Here is a 16,765-nt window from a genome sequence, read left to right on the forward strand (position 1 = left end):
ACGTAAATCGAGAAGGGTAAAAATGAGATTTTTAAGGCTTAAAAACACAGATTCGAGTTCTAAAACGTAAGATAACCTTTTGGGTCATCACATTCTCCACCTTTAAAATAATCGTTCGTCCTCGAACGGACATAGAAAAGTATCTGGGCTGGTGAAAAGGTGAGGATATCTACACCGCATATCGAACTCGGACTCCCAAGTAGCTGCCTCAATAGGCTGACCTCTCCACTACACTCGAATTGAAGGGTAACTCTTTGATCTCAACTGGCGAACTTGCCAGGCTAAAATAGCCATCGGCTCCTCCTCATAAGTCAAATCCTTGTCCAACTGGACAGAGCTGAAATCTAGAACATGGGACGAATCGCCGTGATACTTTCGAAGCATAGACACGTGGAATACCGAATGAACAACTGCTAAACTAGGTGGCAATGCAAGCTTGTAGGCCACCTCTCCCACTCTCTCCAGAATCTTAAAAGGTCCAATATACCTAGGGCTCAACTTGACCTTCTTTCCGAACCTCATTACACCCTTCATGGGTGATACCCGAAGTAACACTCTCTCTCCGACCATGAATGCAACATCACAAACTCTACGGTCGGCATAACTCTTCTGCCTGGACTGAGCTGTGCGAAGTCAATCCTGAATAATCTTGACCTTATCCAAGGCATCCTGTACTAAGTCTATGCCCAACAACCGAGCCTCTCCTGGCTTGAACCACCCAACTGACGACCGGCACAACCTACCATATAATGCCTCATAGGGAGCCATCTGAATGCTCGACTGGTAGCTGTTGTTGTAGGCGAACTCTGCAAGGGGCAAGAACTAATCCCACGATCCTCCGAATTCTATAACACATGCGCAGAGCATATCCTCCAAGATCTGGATAGTGCACTCAGACTGCCCGTCCGTCTGAGGATGAAATGTTGTGCTCAACTCAACCCGCATACCCAACTCACGTTGTACTGCCCTCCAGAAGTGCGAGGTGAACTGTGAACCTCGGTCAGATATAATAGACACGGGCACACCGTGAAGACGGACGATCTCCCGGATGTAAATCTTTGCCAACCGCTCCAAGGAATAGGTAACTGCCACAGGAATAAAATGCGCTGACTTAGTTAGCCTGTCCACAATGACCCAAACTGCATCGAACTTCTTCTGAGTCCATGGGAGTCCAACAACAAAATCCATAGTGATACGCTCCCACTTCCACTCAGGAATCTCTAACCTCTGAAGTAAACCACCAGGTCTCTGATGCTCACACTTTACCTGCTGGCAATTTAGGCACCGAGCTACATAGGCAACTATGTCTTTCTTCATTCGCCTCCATCAATAATACTGCCTCAAGTCCTGATACATATTGGTGGCGCCCGGATGAATAGAATACCGAGAACTGTGGGACACCTCAAGAATCAACTCACGAAGTCCATCCACATTAGGCACACAAATAAGACCCTGCATCCTCAAAACTCCTTCATATCCAACAGTAACTTACTTGGCACCACCGTGTCACACTGTGTCTCTAAGGACAAGTAGATGAAGATCGTCATCCTGCCAATCTCTGATGCGCTCAAACAAAGAAGACCGAGCAACTGTACAAGCTAGAATATGGCTGGGCTCAGAAACATCCAACCTCACGAACTGGTTGGCCAAGGCCTGAAAATCCAATGCAAGCGGTCTCTCACCAACTGGAATATATGCAAGGCTACCCATACTGACTTACTTTCTACTCAAAGCATCGGCCACCATATTGGCCTTCCCAGGATGATACAATATGGTGATATCATAGTCTTTCAATAGCTCCAACCACCTCCTCTGCCTCAAATTGAGTTCCTTCTGCTTGAAAAAATACTGCAAGCTCCGATGATCAGTGAATACCTCACATGGAACGCCGTAAAGATAGTTCCTCCAAATCTTTAGCGCGTAAACAATGGCTGCCAGCTCTAGATCCTGAATATGGTAATTCTTCTCGTGAACCTTCAGCTGCCGCGAAGCATATGCAATAACCTTGCCACCCTGCATCAATACTGCACCCAGACCAATAGGATATGCATCACAATATACTGTATAAGATCCTGAACCTGTGGGTAATACCAATACCAGTGCCGTAGTCAAAGCTCTCTTGAGCTTCTGAAAGCTCGCTTCACACTCGTCTGACTACCTGAACGGGGCACCCTTCTGGGTCAATCTGGTAAACGGGGCTGCTATGGATGAAAACCCCTCCATAAATCGACGGTAATAGCCCGCCAAACCCAGGAAACTATGGATCTCTGTAGCTGATGTGGGTCTAGGCCAGTTCTGAACTGCCTCAATCTTCTTAGGATCCACCTGAATACCCTCTACTGATACAACGTGACCCAAGAAAGCAACTGAACTCAACCAAAACTTGCATTTTGAGAACTTAGCATATAACTAGCTGTCTCTCAGAGTCTGAAGAACGATCCGAAGGTGCTGCTCATGCTCCTCTCGACTGTGGGAGTAGATCAAGATATCATCAATAAACACAACCACAAAGGAATCCAAGTAGGGCTTGAACACCTGGTTCATCAAATCCATGAATGCTGATGGGGCATTTGTCAACCCAAATGACATTACTAGAAACTCGAAATGCCCGTACCGAGTTCAAAAAGCTATCTTAGGGACATCGGATGCCCTAATCCTCAACTGATGGTAGCCGGATCTCAAATCAATCTTTGAAAACACCCGGGCACCCTGAAGCTGATCAAATAAATCATCAATCCTCGGCAATGGATACTTGTTCTTGATAGTGACTTTGTTCAACTGCCGATAATCTATATACATCCCCATCGATCCATATTTTTTCTTCACAAACAACACAAGTGCACCCCTGGGTGAGACACTAGGTCTAATGAAGCCCCTATTAAGCAAATCTTGCAACAGCTCCTTCAATTCTTTCAACTCTGGCGGGGACATGCGGTATGGCGGAATGGAAATAGGCTAAGTGCCCGGAGCCAAATCAATGCAGAAATCAATATCCTTGTCGGGTGGCATCCCCGGCAGGTCTGCAAGAAACACCTCTGTAAACTCACGAATAACCGACACTGAATCCATGGAAGGAACCTCCGCACTAAAATCCCGGACATAAGCCAAATAAGCTAGACACCCCTTCTCTACCATATGCCGAGCCTTCACATAAGAGATAACCCTGTAGGCAGAATGGCCAAGATTCCCTCTCCACTCTAATCGAGGCAAACCCTGCAAGTCTAAGGTCACCGTCTTGGCGTGACAATCTAATATATCATGATAAGGTGACAGCCAATCCATATCCAGTATGACATAAAAATCAACCATGTCGATAAGTAGAAGATCTACACGAGTCTAAAGACTCCCAATGCTGACCACACACGAACGATAAACACGATCTACAACAATAGCATCTCCCACTGGTGTGGACACATAGGCTGGTCTCCACCTCTAACGGCCTGACCTCCACCTCTAACAGTCTGGCCTCTACCTCTGGCTGGATGAGTAGGTGGTGCAGCAACTAGTGTCGGAACCATGGCACGAGAACTATGATGCTGTGAGCTGCCTATTACCCTAGGGCAAAATCTAGCAATGTGCCTCGGATCACCATAAGTATAACATAACCTCGGCTGCTGTGACTACTAACCCAAAAGCAGACCCTGTCGGCCTGAATAACCACCCTGATAACTTTCGAGTAGAGGTGCACTAATAGGAGCTGGTGGTGCAGCGTAGGCTAGCTGGTCAGAATAATGTATCTGAGGGCCACGACCACCTGAGGCAACGTGGGATGCTTGGAGCGCTGAATGAAATGGTCTGGAAGGATGGCCTATACCAAAAGTACTCCTGCCTCTAGATGAGGCACCGCTGCACTCACCGGAATAATGAGGTCTCTTATCAGACCCCTGACCTCCCTGAGCAAGAACCATTTCGACTCGTCTGGCGATATTAGCAGCCGCCTGAAAAGAAATCTCACTCACAATCTCCTTAGCCATCTGCAATCTGATAGGCTGAGCAAGTCCATCAATAAACCTCCTTACCTCTCTCTCTAGGTGGAAAGTAAAAGAATGGCATGACGGGCCAAATCCACAAAATGGGTCTCATACTGGGTAACAGTCATACTGCCCTGCTGGAGACGCTCAAGCTAACGGCGATGCTCCTCTCTCAATGTGATAGGCAGAAACTTCTCTATGAAGAGCTGGGAGAACTGGTCCCAAGTAAGAGCAGGCGACCCAGCTGGTCTGGTCAACAAGTAATCCCTCCACCACTTCTTGGCGGAACCAGTCATCTGAAATGGAGCAAAATCAACCCCATTGGTCTCCACTATACCTATGTTTTGTAGAACCTCGTGACAGCTGTCAAGATACTCCTGGGGGTCCTCTGAAGGAGCACCACTGAAGTGAACAGGAAAGAGCTTGGTAAACCTATCCAATCTCCATAAAGCCTCAGAAGACATAGCTTGCCCATCTCCGACCTGTGCCGCAATAACCAGATGAACTAATCCGACTGGCTGAGCTATAGGAGCCTGACACTAGGGAGCTATCTGCTCTGGAGCGGGTTTGGTGGGAGTCTGGGCTCCTCCTCTAGCCTGATAGACTGCTGGTGCCATGGGAATTGCGCCAGTCTGGGCCACACTTTCCATAAAGCCCACCAAACGGACCAAAGCGTCTTGAAGTACTGGGGTGGCAATGAACCTCTCCGGAACCTGATTTGGTCCGGCAGGAACAATCTGGGCTGGAACCTCCTCGTCAAGCTCTATCTGAGGCTCCACTGCTGGGATTGCTGCTCGGGCTCTAGGCTGAGCCCTGCCCCTGCCTCGGCCTCTGTCACGGCCTCGGCCTAAACCTCTGCCCCGTGTAGGAGCTGCCACTAGAGGCTCTGGCTGCTGCTCAGTTGAGGAAGCGGTACGTGTTCTCGCCATCTGCTAGAGAATAAGAGTAGAAGAGTTCAATCAGTATTAAGAAAGTAAAATCGCATGACAAAGAAGAATAAAAGTGAAATTTGTTAGCATAGACGTGTCCGTACCGATCCTCCAGACTCAACTAAGCTTGCTCGTGAATCGTGAGACCTAGGAAACCTAGTGCTCTGATACCAACTTGTCATGACCCGGAATTCCCACTAACGGGACCGTGATGATGCCTAACATTCCATTTGCTAGGCAAGCCAACGTTAGAGAATCATTAAACCAATTCCTTATTTCCATTCAGTAAATAACAATAATTAACTAAGATGAAATATAATAAGTGCGGAATAATATAAAACTGTATTAATTTCTACCACCCGGATCTGGAGTCACAATTCACGGGCATTCTAGAATTTACTACAAGTAATAGTCTGAAAGAAATACAACTGTCTGAATGAAAGAAACAGTAGAACAGAAAAGATAGACGGGGACTTCAAGGTTTGTGAACGTCGACAGATCTACCTTGAGTCTCCGGATAGCGAACCAATAACAAAATCTCGATCAACCCGAGCCGGTATCAAAATCTGCACAGAAAGTGCAGAGTGCAGCATCAGTACAACCGACCCCATGTACTTGTAAGTGTCGAGCCTAACCTCGACGAAGTAGTGACGAGGTTAAGGCAAGGCACCTACAAATCAACCTGTACAATTTACCAGTATATATACAAATAACATAAATGAAGAACTAAACAGGAAATATCTGGAGGGGAACATACTGAGGGGAATACAAGATAAAGAACTACAACAAAATGATCACCGGAGCAGTCAATATACCATGAATCAATAGGAATAGTGAATACAGTAAGGAAAAATGCACGGCATCACCCTTCGTGCTTTTACTCTCAATCTCACCATAAAATCAATAGAAACGGCACGGCATCACCCTTCGTGCATTAACTCTCATATCATGGCACGACATCACCCTTCATGCTTTTACACTCATAATATGGCACGACATTACCCTTCGTGCATTAACACTCTCCCTTAGCATAATGCAATGCATAAATAACAACAGAGAGATAGAATAACAAGTACAAAGCTTACTTCAACATTTGGTTCCACAATATAAATCTCAAGTCTTAAATAAATACTCGATTACCAACAGAAAATCCGTAAACATGATAATGACGATCAATTTAACAACACTAGTATAAACATGTAGCAATTAGGCATAGGAAGAGACAATATAAGAAAACGGAAGAAACATGGAAAAATAGGTAAATTGGCCGCGTATAAGTACTCGTCACCTCACATATATGCCGCTCACATGAATTTTACTTAGAAAATAATCTAAAGTTCCTAATTCCCTCAAGTCAGGGTTAGACACAACACTTACCTCGCTCTGAAGGCCACTTAATTATCAATCACAGCTTTTTCTTTGGAATTCACCTCCAAACCACTCATATCTATTCAAAAATGACTCAATAATACCAAATATTGCTAAAAAAATTAATTATATTGCATAAATTAAATTTCTCAAATTTTCCTCCAAAAAGTCAAAAAGATCGACCCCGGGCCCGCTTGGTCAAAATCCGGGTTCGGACCAAAATCTATTTACCCATTCACCCCTGAGCCCGAGTATGTAATTAGTTCCGAAATCCGACCTCAAATCGAGGTCTAAATCCCCAAATTTGTAAAATTCCCAATTCCCCCAAAACCCCTAATTTCTACCCTTAAAGAACAAGATTAAAGACTAGGAATTCAATAAATGATGATGGAAATTGAAGAAAACAAGTTAGAAAGTGCAAACCTATGATTGGGTGTCGAAATCCTTCTTTAAAAATCGCCCTAGGTCGACTTCTATGGAAGAAAATATGAAATTGTGAACAAATCCAGTTTTGAAGTCTGTTTTAAAACACTGGACAGGCCTTCATCGCGTTCGCGAGAGGTCTTTCGCGATCGTGATGCACAGTGACCTAAGGCCTTCGCGTAAGGCAGCTCCTCCCAAGCCTTCGCGTTCGCGACCAAGTGGACGCATTTGCGTAGAAGAACATGACCCCCTCCCCCAGGTCCCTTAACCTATCACGTTCGTGGGAGACTGATCGCGTTCGCGAAGGGTACCACCCCCAATGCTTCATGTTCGCGACCAGTCCTTCGCATTCACGAAGAAGAAATTACCTCCCAGCCTAGTTTACACTTCGCGATTGCGAAGAACAAAATACCTGTGCACCAGCAACAGCAAAACAACAAAAATTCTAAGTCCGAAACATCCCGTAGCCTATCCGAAACTCACCCGAGCCCTCGGAGTTCCAAACCAAACATCCACACAAGTCTAAAAATATCATACGGACCTACTCGCATGATCAAATCACCAAAATAACACCTAGAACTCCGAATTTAGCACCAAATCAAATAAAATTCTCAAGAACACTTTAAAATTTCTATTTTCTCAACTGGACGTCTGAATTACGTCAAATCAACTCCGTTTCTCACCAAATTTCACAGACAAGTATTAAATATTATAATGAACCTGTATCGGGCTCCGAAACCAAAATACGGACACGGTACTAACAATGCCAAACATCAATCAATTCTTAAAAACAAATAATATTTAGACTTTTAATTTTTATCAAAAATTCATAACTTAAGTTAGGGACCTCCGAATTCGATTCCGGGCATACGCCCAAGTCTCATAATTCGATATGGACCCACCGGGATCGTCAAAACATAGATTCGGGCCTGTTTACCAAAAATGTTGATCGAAGTCAAATAAAATCAACTTTTAAGGCATAAATTCTTGTTTTCATCAATTTTCAATGTAAATCTTTTCCGGAAACATGCCTGGACTATGCACGTAAATCAAGGAGGATAAAAATAAGATTTTTAAGGCTTAAGAATGCAGATTCGAGTTCTAAAATGTATGATGACCTTTTGGGTCATCACATTGAAATATATTGTGATGCTTTGTTGAGTTATGGATATGTTGTTAGGGTGGTTTTGGTGATTCTCTGGCAGGTGGTTAGGCCCAATTACAGGGAAGACTCTACCAAAATTTCTAAAAAGTTTTGGAGTTAGTCAAATTTGGGGGATTGAAATATTTAAAAGAAGAGTCGAGTTGTGTTAAGTATTTGGGGCCGGACTCTACACCTCATTCGAGGACAAATGATATTAAGTGGGGGAGAATGTAAGGCCCCATAAAAAAACATTTCCTAATAATTTAAGTTTTTAAAGTGCGCCAACGGTTTTTGGGAATAACGTATTTGAGTATTAAAGGAGACCTATGGGATAGAGCTACATAATTTTGAATTGATAATGTATGTTTAAGGTGTGTTAGAACATACTAAGGAGCTTTGTGAATGGCAAGAACTTTTGTGGAACAAGTTGGATACATTAAGTTGAAAGGATGTTTCAATTGGCACAAGACCCTATTTTAAATGAATAGAACTCCCTCAATATAATGACTTAGGTGGTGATCTACCTATCAAATTAAATCCCTTTGAGTCTAGTTTCCAACGCATCAAATCGTTCATCATATAGATATTTCTACAGAAAGTTATGGCCATTTTACTGGACCTGTATCATATGCGCGCCCAGATGCGTGGCCGCGTATATTTGAGAGTTTCTGCCTCAGGTGCGCGGCCAGATGCACGGCCACTTGCCCAGGTGCGCAGACGCGCATGTAAGAGCTCATTTAATACCCCCCAAGACCGGGTAGAGAGAGGGTTTAAGTCATTTTAGAGCTAAAACCTGATATTTTAGAAAGAAGTGAGAGTGTTCTAGAGAGAGGAAGTAGATGAAGTGCTTTGTTCATCAAGATCTTGTTCAAGCCTTGAAATCCAACAAGGAAATCTCACAAGATCTTTACTCAAGAGGTAAGATTCAAACCCCTAGTCTTCAATTTCGAGTTTGAGGGTAAAAGATGGGTGATTGAGAGTATGATTCTTGGGTGTAAGAGTATTAATTATACATGCTTGTACCAATAAGGTTTGTGGGAAGATTGTTGAGCTCAAATAAGTAAGGATTGGGTTGTGGAGTGAAGGAAATATTGTAGAAGAACCTTGTAGTTAAATTTGCACACCTAGTGTTTGATAAAATGCTCAAATGAGCTGAGACCATGAATATCTTCCTAATTATGGTTCAATTTTGTTATGTCTCAAAATTGATTGGGATTGCTAGAATTTCTGAAACATTGTAGTAATTTAAGGAAAGCTCAAAGCGAGGTATGTTGGCAAAACTTTCTATCTTAGAATCGAATTCCATAATGTTTTCGTAAGTTTCAAGTATGATTGGCTCAAGATTCCTAACTTCTATATTCCGGGTTATTACCTTTAAACTTGGTTATTCCGAATGAGCCTTATGTCGAAAGATAGTTGTTCGAAGTATGGTTTACGTATTAAAATGCCATGTCTTTGAGTCTTGTTCCAAATAAAGGTTATGATGCCAAATTGTGTGAGAAAATTTCAATATTCTTAAGACTCTTAATTGCTCATATGTGTGCCTAAAGTCTTGACTGAAAATGTCTTGTGGTTGATAATCTATAAAGATGCTTGAAGATGAAATAAGTGAATTGGAGATATAGAGTGTGGCCAACGTGCCAAGAATTTAAGTTATAATTGTGGCTACTGGTGCCAATGAAATGATGGAGTGTGATAAAGATTATGAAATGAGCCTCGACTCAATTGTTTAAAAATGATTTCGAAAATAGAATTGCCTAAAAGCTTTTGTATGTAATTCATGCCCATAAGTGGCTATTTTAACTAATGCTTTGCTTTATAAATATATTCAGTGTGATTCGAGTTCTATATACTCATGTGTTAAAATTGTACGTTGTCATTTCTGGGGAAGAGTATTGCAAGAATAAATTGTGTATTGATTGTTTATGATTTTTCATGTGTGTTTCTATTATTGGTTGGTATGCCTCATTCTTTGGGAATAAGCCATTTGTGTTTGAAGTTTCCATTTCAAATGGATATGAAGTATATGATTTCTAAAATATTCTATATGTTGATGTTTGATGGTGATATTTGAAATTGATAGAGGTGAAAGTGTGAAATATGAAATACGGACATCCTGCCAGAAATAAAAAATCTTGTGAATGGCCAAATGCGCCAATGAAATATTGTTGTTATGAGTGACTGGAAATACTAATGAGAATTTATAAAATGTGTAGGATGTTGAGTTGAGTACAATTGTATTTATGATACCTTTGTGTGCAAATAAAATAAAATAAATATTTTTGGGAGCATCATTAGCAAAACCGAGGAAGGGTGGGTCATAAGGCCCACACCTGAAACTACACGTGCCAGTGTAGGGGTGGATTGTGATTATTTCCCTAATTTAGAATGAGATTGATGTGATAAAATTATTCCTCTTAATTGAAATTGAGATTTTGGTTAATGTCTTCAAATAAGACAGCCTAGCCGATCGAGTCGTGATCGGACTCCATGCTAAAATTACGGTGGTATTGGTATTGATAATAACTATGGTTGATTCTCTAAGGAGATAGCCTAGCCGATCGGGTCGTGATCGGACTCCGTGCTAAAATTACAGTGGTATTGGTACTGATAGTAATTGTGGTTGATTCTCTAAGGAGATAGCCTAGCCGATCGGGTCGTGATCGGATTCGGTGCTAAAATTACGGTGGTATTGGTAATGATAGTAATTGTGGTTGATGTCTCTAATGAGGTAGCCTAGCCGGTCGGGTCGTGATCGGACTTCGTGCTAAAAGTACGGTGGCATTGGTATTGTGAACATTGGTATTGTGAACACTAGTATTGTGAATATTGGTATTATGAACACTGGTATTGTGAACATTGGTATTGTGAATAGTGATATTGTGAACAGTGGTACATCGATGCTAATGATCTCCTAACCAAAAAATGTGTATATGAAGTTCATATTTGAAAATTATTATGGTTTAACTGCACATTTGGATAATGTTGATTGTGAGTTGTTGTTTCTATGTGTTGCCTTTTCTTATATGGGCATTCTATTTTGAAAGAGGACTTTTAGCTATACATACTAGTGCTATTCGACGGTACTAACGTCTCTTTTGCCGGAGACGCTGCATCTTTAATGGATGCAGGTGGTTCTACAGCAGGCGGTATTGGTCAGTGATAGCGGTACGCTCTCTTCAGCTGACTTGGTGAGCCGCACTTTATTTCGGGGTCATGTATCTTTTGTTTCTCATGTACTTTGTGGTTGAGGTATAGTCGGGGCCTTGTTGCCAGCATTTTCATATTTCTCTTATGTTGTACTTAGAGACTCTGCAGACAAGTTGTGGGTGGTATTTAATGTGGGGAATTGAATTAGAAATGTTAGTATTTAGAAATCATGTTTTTCATTAATCCTATAAACTCGTAATATTTTGGGAAATTATGAATGAAGTAGCTAATGGAAATGAAATGGGAGTTGCTAATGAAATCTTTTAAAAGTTTGATTAATGGAGTACATCTCCTCTTTATTCATGGATGAGTTTGGGTAGAAGAAAATCCAACAGACTTGCTCGTCCGGGTTCACTCGGTTGAGCGCCGGTCGCGCTCCCCGAGTTTGGGGCGTGACAGCTTCAATCTTTATTAAAATCTAAAAATCGACCCAAAAATCGACTCTCGGGACCGCACCTCAGAACCTGACTAATTTCACAAAACCCGAACACTCATTCCGATACGAGTTCAACCATACTAAAATTATCAAATTCTGATACCAATTCGTCCCTCAAATCATGATTTTTCATTTTAAAAATTATCTTCAAAAACCACCATTTTCCTCAACTCAAAATACAAATTAAATGATAAAAATGAAGATTAAATCATGGAATATAATAAATTCTAGATGAAGAACACTTACCCAATCGATTTGCTTGAAAAACCCACAAAGAATCGCTCAAAATCGAGCTCTACAAGTCAAGATATGATAAAAATATCCTAACCCTCGATTTGAAAAATATATTCTGCTGCCTAGGTGTTTGTATATCGCGATCGCGGAAGAGGAGCTTCGATCGCGAAGAGGAAATGGCTACTGCCCGGAATTGGTGTTGTGCGATCGCGAAGAAGCATGTGCGATCGCGAAGAAGGGAAAATAATGGCCCAGGAACCGGGCAACGCGAACGCGAAGGAGGGGAAAGCACACTTACGCGTTCGCGGATAGAGCAGTGCGAACGCGGAGAGGAAATGGTCACGAGCTCCCAGCTCCTAGTTTCTACTACGCGAACGCGATGGAGCGGATGCGAATGCGAAGAAGGGGAAGGCAGGCTTCTGCGATCGCAGAAGGAGTTATGCGAACGCGAAGAACAAATAATTCACCCTCCAAAATTACACTACGCAAACGCGGAGGAAGTGACACAGACGCGATTAAGGAAACCAGATGACAGAAAACAACAGTCCAAAAAAAGAAGGAAATGGCCTGTAGCCCATCCGAAACACACCCGAGGCCCCCGGGACCCCGTCTAAACACACAAACAAGTTCTATAACCTAACACGGACTCGCTCGGGGTCTCAAATCATATCAATCAATGTCGAAACTACGAATCGCACCATGAATCGAACTTATGAACTTTCAAATCTTCCAACTTCTAAAACTCGTGCCGAAACCTATCAAATCACATCCGATTGACCCCAAATTTTGCACACAAGCCATATTCAATATTAAGAACCTACTCCAACTTCCGGAATCAGAATCCGACCCCGATATAAAAAATTTCACTTCCAGTCAAAATCTACGAAAATTTGACTTTTCCCATTTCAAGCCTAAATCAGCTACAGACCTCAAATTCATCGTACGGGACCGCTTCTAAGTCCAAAATCACCCAACATAGCTAACAGAAATGCCGTAACTCCCTTCCGGAGTCATCTTCACACAGTTCTAACTACGGTCAAAATCCTAAGACTTAAGCCTCTATTTTAGGGACTAAGTGTCCCAAATCACTCCGAATCATCCGGTAACTGAATTCAACCACGCATTCAAGTCTATACAAATAATACGAAGCTGCTCAGGGCCTTATGCTGCTGAACAAGACATAAATTCTCAAAACGACCGGTCGAGTCGTTACATCCTTCCCCTCTTAAACAAATGTTTATCCTCGAACGTGCCAAGAATAGCCTCGAAGTCTTCAAAATCACTGAAAGCACATATCTAACAGACACCCGCGGGTGACCCCACGTCACCCCAATCCACATAAGCCTGACGACACCATCTTAACAGTAATTTATCCCTTCCACCAACATCAATAAGCCTTAGAGTCAACATTTCCACCATCCGCTCGTCTTCAAAAAACCCGATTCTAAATCCACACCATGTATCAGTCTAAACTAGCTGCAACCACTTATGCCTACACCCATAGAGTATAAGCACCCAACATGACACATCACACATAGGCCCATAATAACAGTTCTGATCACAATAGCTACCCGTAATCAAAACCAGCACCGACAATTAGCCTCATATCCGTTAGAACCCTGTTTCAGACCTCCACAACACTAACAACGATGCAAGAAACATGAAGACCTCTTAACTATACACCCAAATCAACAAGTTACATCTAACACCACCGGGCATACACCCCGAAAGCTAAAACTCAAAAATCACAGAATGAGAATAACTGAATATGTAAAGAGAAACACATAAGAGAAATATCAAACAAGCCCGACAGGCACAACTCTCTATCAGTACCATACTACGAATCAATTTAAAAAGGAAGAATCAAGGTATATGAACAAATCACAAGGATCTTATCCTGATATAACTTCCGCCGCGGCACGCAGCCCTGCTCAAACATATCAAATCACATGGAATAGTGAGGGTCTCACCCTCAACTCTGAATCACAAGCCAAACATACATCATACCAATTGAAATCTTCCACTAACTCAATTCTGCCAATAAAATCACAACACTTACTGAACTCTCACCCCGATAGAGTATCAAATCACAAATCGTAACCATATTACTTAGGAATCACATCAAACCTGCCATAATAGATAACATGAATTCACTTCTAGTCTCGTAACTTTCAATAATGAATTAAAACAACGATAGACACGGCTATCACTCATAGAATATCCCAATAGGGGAAAACACATAAACATAATACTAGGTCATGAACTCACCCATAGGTGGGAAAACAAATAAGGGACTCATGCTGATAATCAGAACTGAAACAAAATACGAATGGTGCCCCTCTGTAACAAATCAAAGGCATACATGTATGGCATCATCTGGCGCAACGGCTTCAAGCCTAGTATATGAAACACATCAACGGGACGGGTCTCCCCCTCTTGGGCGCTCTCTACTCGCCTGAATACCCCGCTGTGACACATCTGTCTGGAGTCTGGGATAATCTCTCACTGTGTGGCTGGTATCTCCACACTCAAAGCAACCCCTCTGCTGACGTAGCTGTGGGAACTATGCGGTACGGGTACTCTGAGAACCATAGAGTACCTGAAACACCATGCGAAGCCTGAAGTACAAACTGAACTGGCTGACCCACAAAACCTCTACCATGCCGTACCCTGCCTCCAAAATAAGGACTAGTAGATCTCTCCAGTCTATGAGGCCTCCTAGCCTCCCTATACTGTCTCTCCTGACCTCGCCTAACCTCTCTCTCATGGTCCTGCCTGTCCCCTCTCTCCTGATCCCACATGCCCTCCACTCGGCGAGCGATCCCTACCACATGCTGAAACGAAACATCCGACTCTAACTCCCGAGCCATGATGAACCGAATATCATGCCTGAGCCCTTCAATAAATCTACGGACACGCTTTCGGTAGCAACCAAAGCAGGTGTATGTCTGGCCAAATCACTGAATCTAACGACACACTCTGACACTGACATAGTACCTCGGCGCAGCTGCTCAAACTCCGCGCGCCATGCATCTCGAAGGGACTGAGGTACAAACTCTCTCAGGAACATCTCTGAAAATAGAACCCATGTAAATGAAGCTGCATCGGCCGGGCTTTCCAACTCATACGCCCGCCACCACTGATAAGCCACTCCCTTAAGCTGGAACGTAGTAAAAGAAACCTCACTCATCTCCACAATACCCATAGTACAGAGAATGCGGTGACACTCCTCCAAAAAACCATGGGCATCATCTGTTGCCAATCCACTGAAGGTAGGAGGGTAGTACTTCTTGTACCTCTCAAGTCTAAGCTGTTCTTCCTCAGATGCTACTGCCCTAACCACGAGATGAACTGGGACCACAAGCTGTGTCGCCATGACACCTGGAACCTGACCAACATGAACTCGCTACTCTGGAGGTTGGGCGGCAAGAGTTTGAGCTCCTCCACTGGTTTGTGAAATACCTGGTGCAACCGGAATCAACCCCGTTTGAGCCAATGTACCAAATATGCTCAGGAACTGTGCTAAGGTCTCCTGAAGTCCGGGGGTAACAGCAGGCGCCTCCGGTACCTGCCCCCCCCCCAACTAGAACTACTGGCGGCTTCTCGACTGCTGCTCTGGTAGGTGCCCTAGCTGCGGCACATACTCCTCGTCAGCCTCTACCCCTAGCGACATCTGCTCTAGGGGTAACATCATTAGCAATTGCAGCTCGTGTCCTCACCATCTGTGAGAGAATGGAATGATAAATGTTCAAACTTCGAGACCAATGAACTCACACGATAGGAATGAAGGAAGTAAAACTGTCCTAATAGTTTCGTAGCCTCTCGAAGATAAGTAGAGACGTCTCTGTACCGATCCGCAAGACTCTACTAAACTTGCTTATAACTCGTAGCACCTATGAACCTAGAGCTCTGATACCAACTTGTCATGACCCAATTTTCTCTCTGTTGGGTATCGTGATGGCACCTAGTCTTAGGGACTAGGTAAGCCTAACATTTACTTAATAACAATAATAATTAAATAACATCTAACAATTCTTGAAATGGAAATCTCTATAAAATTTACAATTCCCAAAACCGGTAGTACAAGTCATAAGCTCTATAGAGTTTGCTACAATTTTCTAAATACAACTGTTTGAAATAAAGTAAATAGTGTGAATACAAATCAGAAGGTGACTCCGAAGCCTGCGAACGCAGCAACAGGTTTACCTTGAGTCTCTACAACAACAATCCGCACAGCTAGCTAATGATCAACTGACTTCAAAATACCAGGATCTGCACAAAAATGTACAGAAGTGTAGTATGAGTAAACCATGACGGTACCCAGCAAATATCAAGAATAACCTTAGTAGAGTAGTGACGAGGAACAGTCAAGACACCTACTGGACTAAATAACCTGAACAAGTATAAGTACATAAAAAATAGAGTATGATATCTACATATAGACTACGCAAAGTGGCAATTGATACGGCAATTGCAATAAGGAAGGAAAACAACAACTATCAGTGGAACACCATAATAATGACATAGAAGAACGAACGGAAACACAACCTAAATCCGATGAATACAATTAAAAGAAAGGCAGGTAGCAGCTAGATGAAAACAACCACTTTCACACTAGGTTTTAGTCAATAAACTCCACGAGGTACCGAACCTCATATTATTCAATACTCACGGGTCCCAATACCTGAACCCTAATACTAGGCATCCCGTGCCCTCATTACACTTCATAACTGCACTGACGACTCACGTGCCAAATAGAGCCATTCTCACATAGAAAGCAAGTAAAAAGGGTGTGCATCTATACTCAGCAATATCAATAAAACCTCTTAACCGATAAGAGTTCTCAACTACGTGTATGCTTGTGCAAGTGTCCTAACATAGTTCAACCCAGCTAGTAAACATAAGAAAAAGGAACAGTCAACACGTAAAATATTTTCTCACAATTTCACAAGATAAGGCTCACAAAGGTAAGCATACCACTACACAAATATCAACAACAATAATGCCCCCAGGCCATCACAACTCATCACAAATCAATCCCTGACATATC

The sequence above is a fragment of the Nicotiana tomentosiformis genome, chromosome 3 (genome assembly GCF_000390325.3).
Source record: "Nicotiana tomentosiformis chromosome 3, ASM39032v3, whole genome shotgun sequence".
In the NCBI taxonomy this organism is placed as follows: domain Eukaryota; kingdom Viridiplantae; phylum Streptophyta; class Magnoliopsida; order Solanales; family Solanaceae; genus Nicotiana; species Nicotiana tomentosiformis.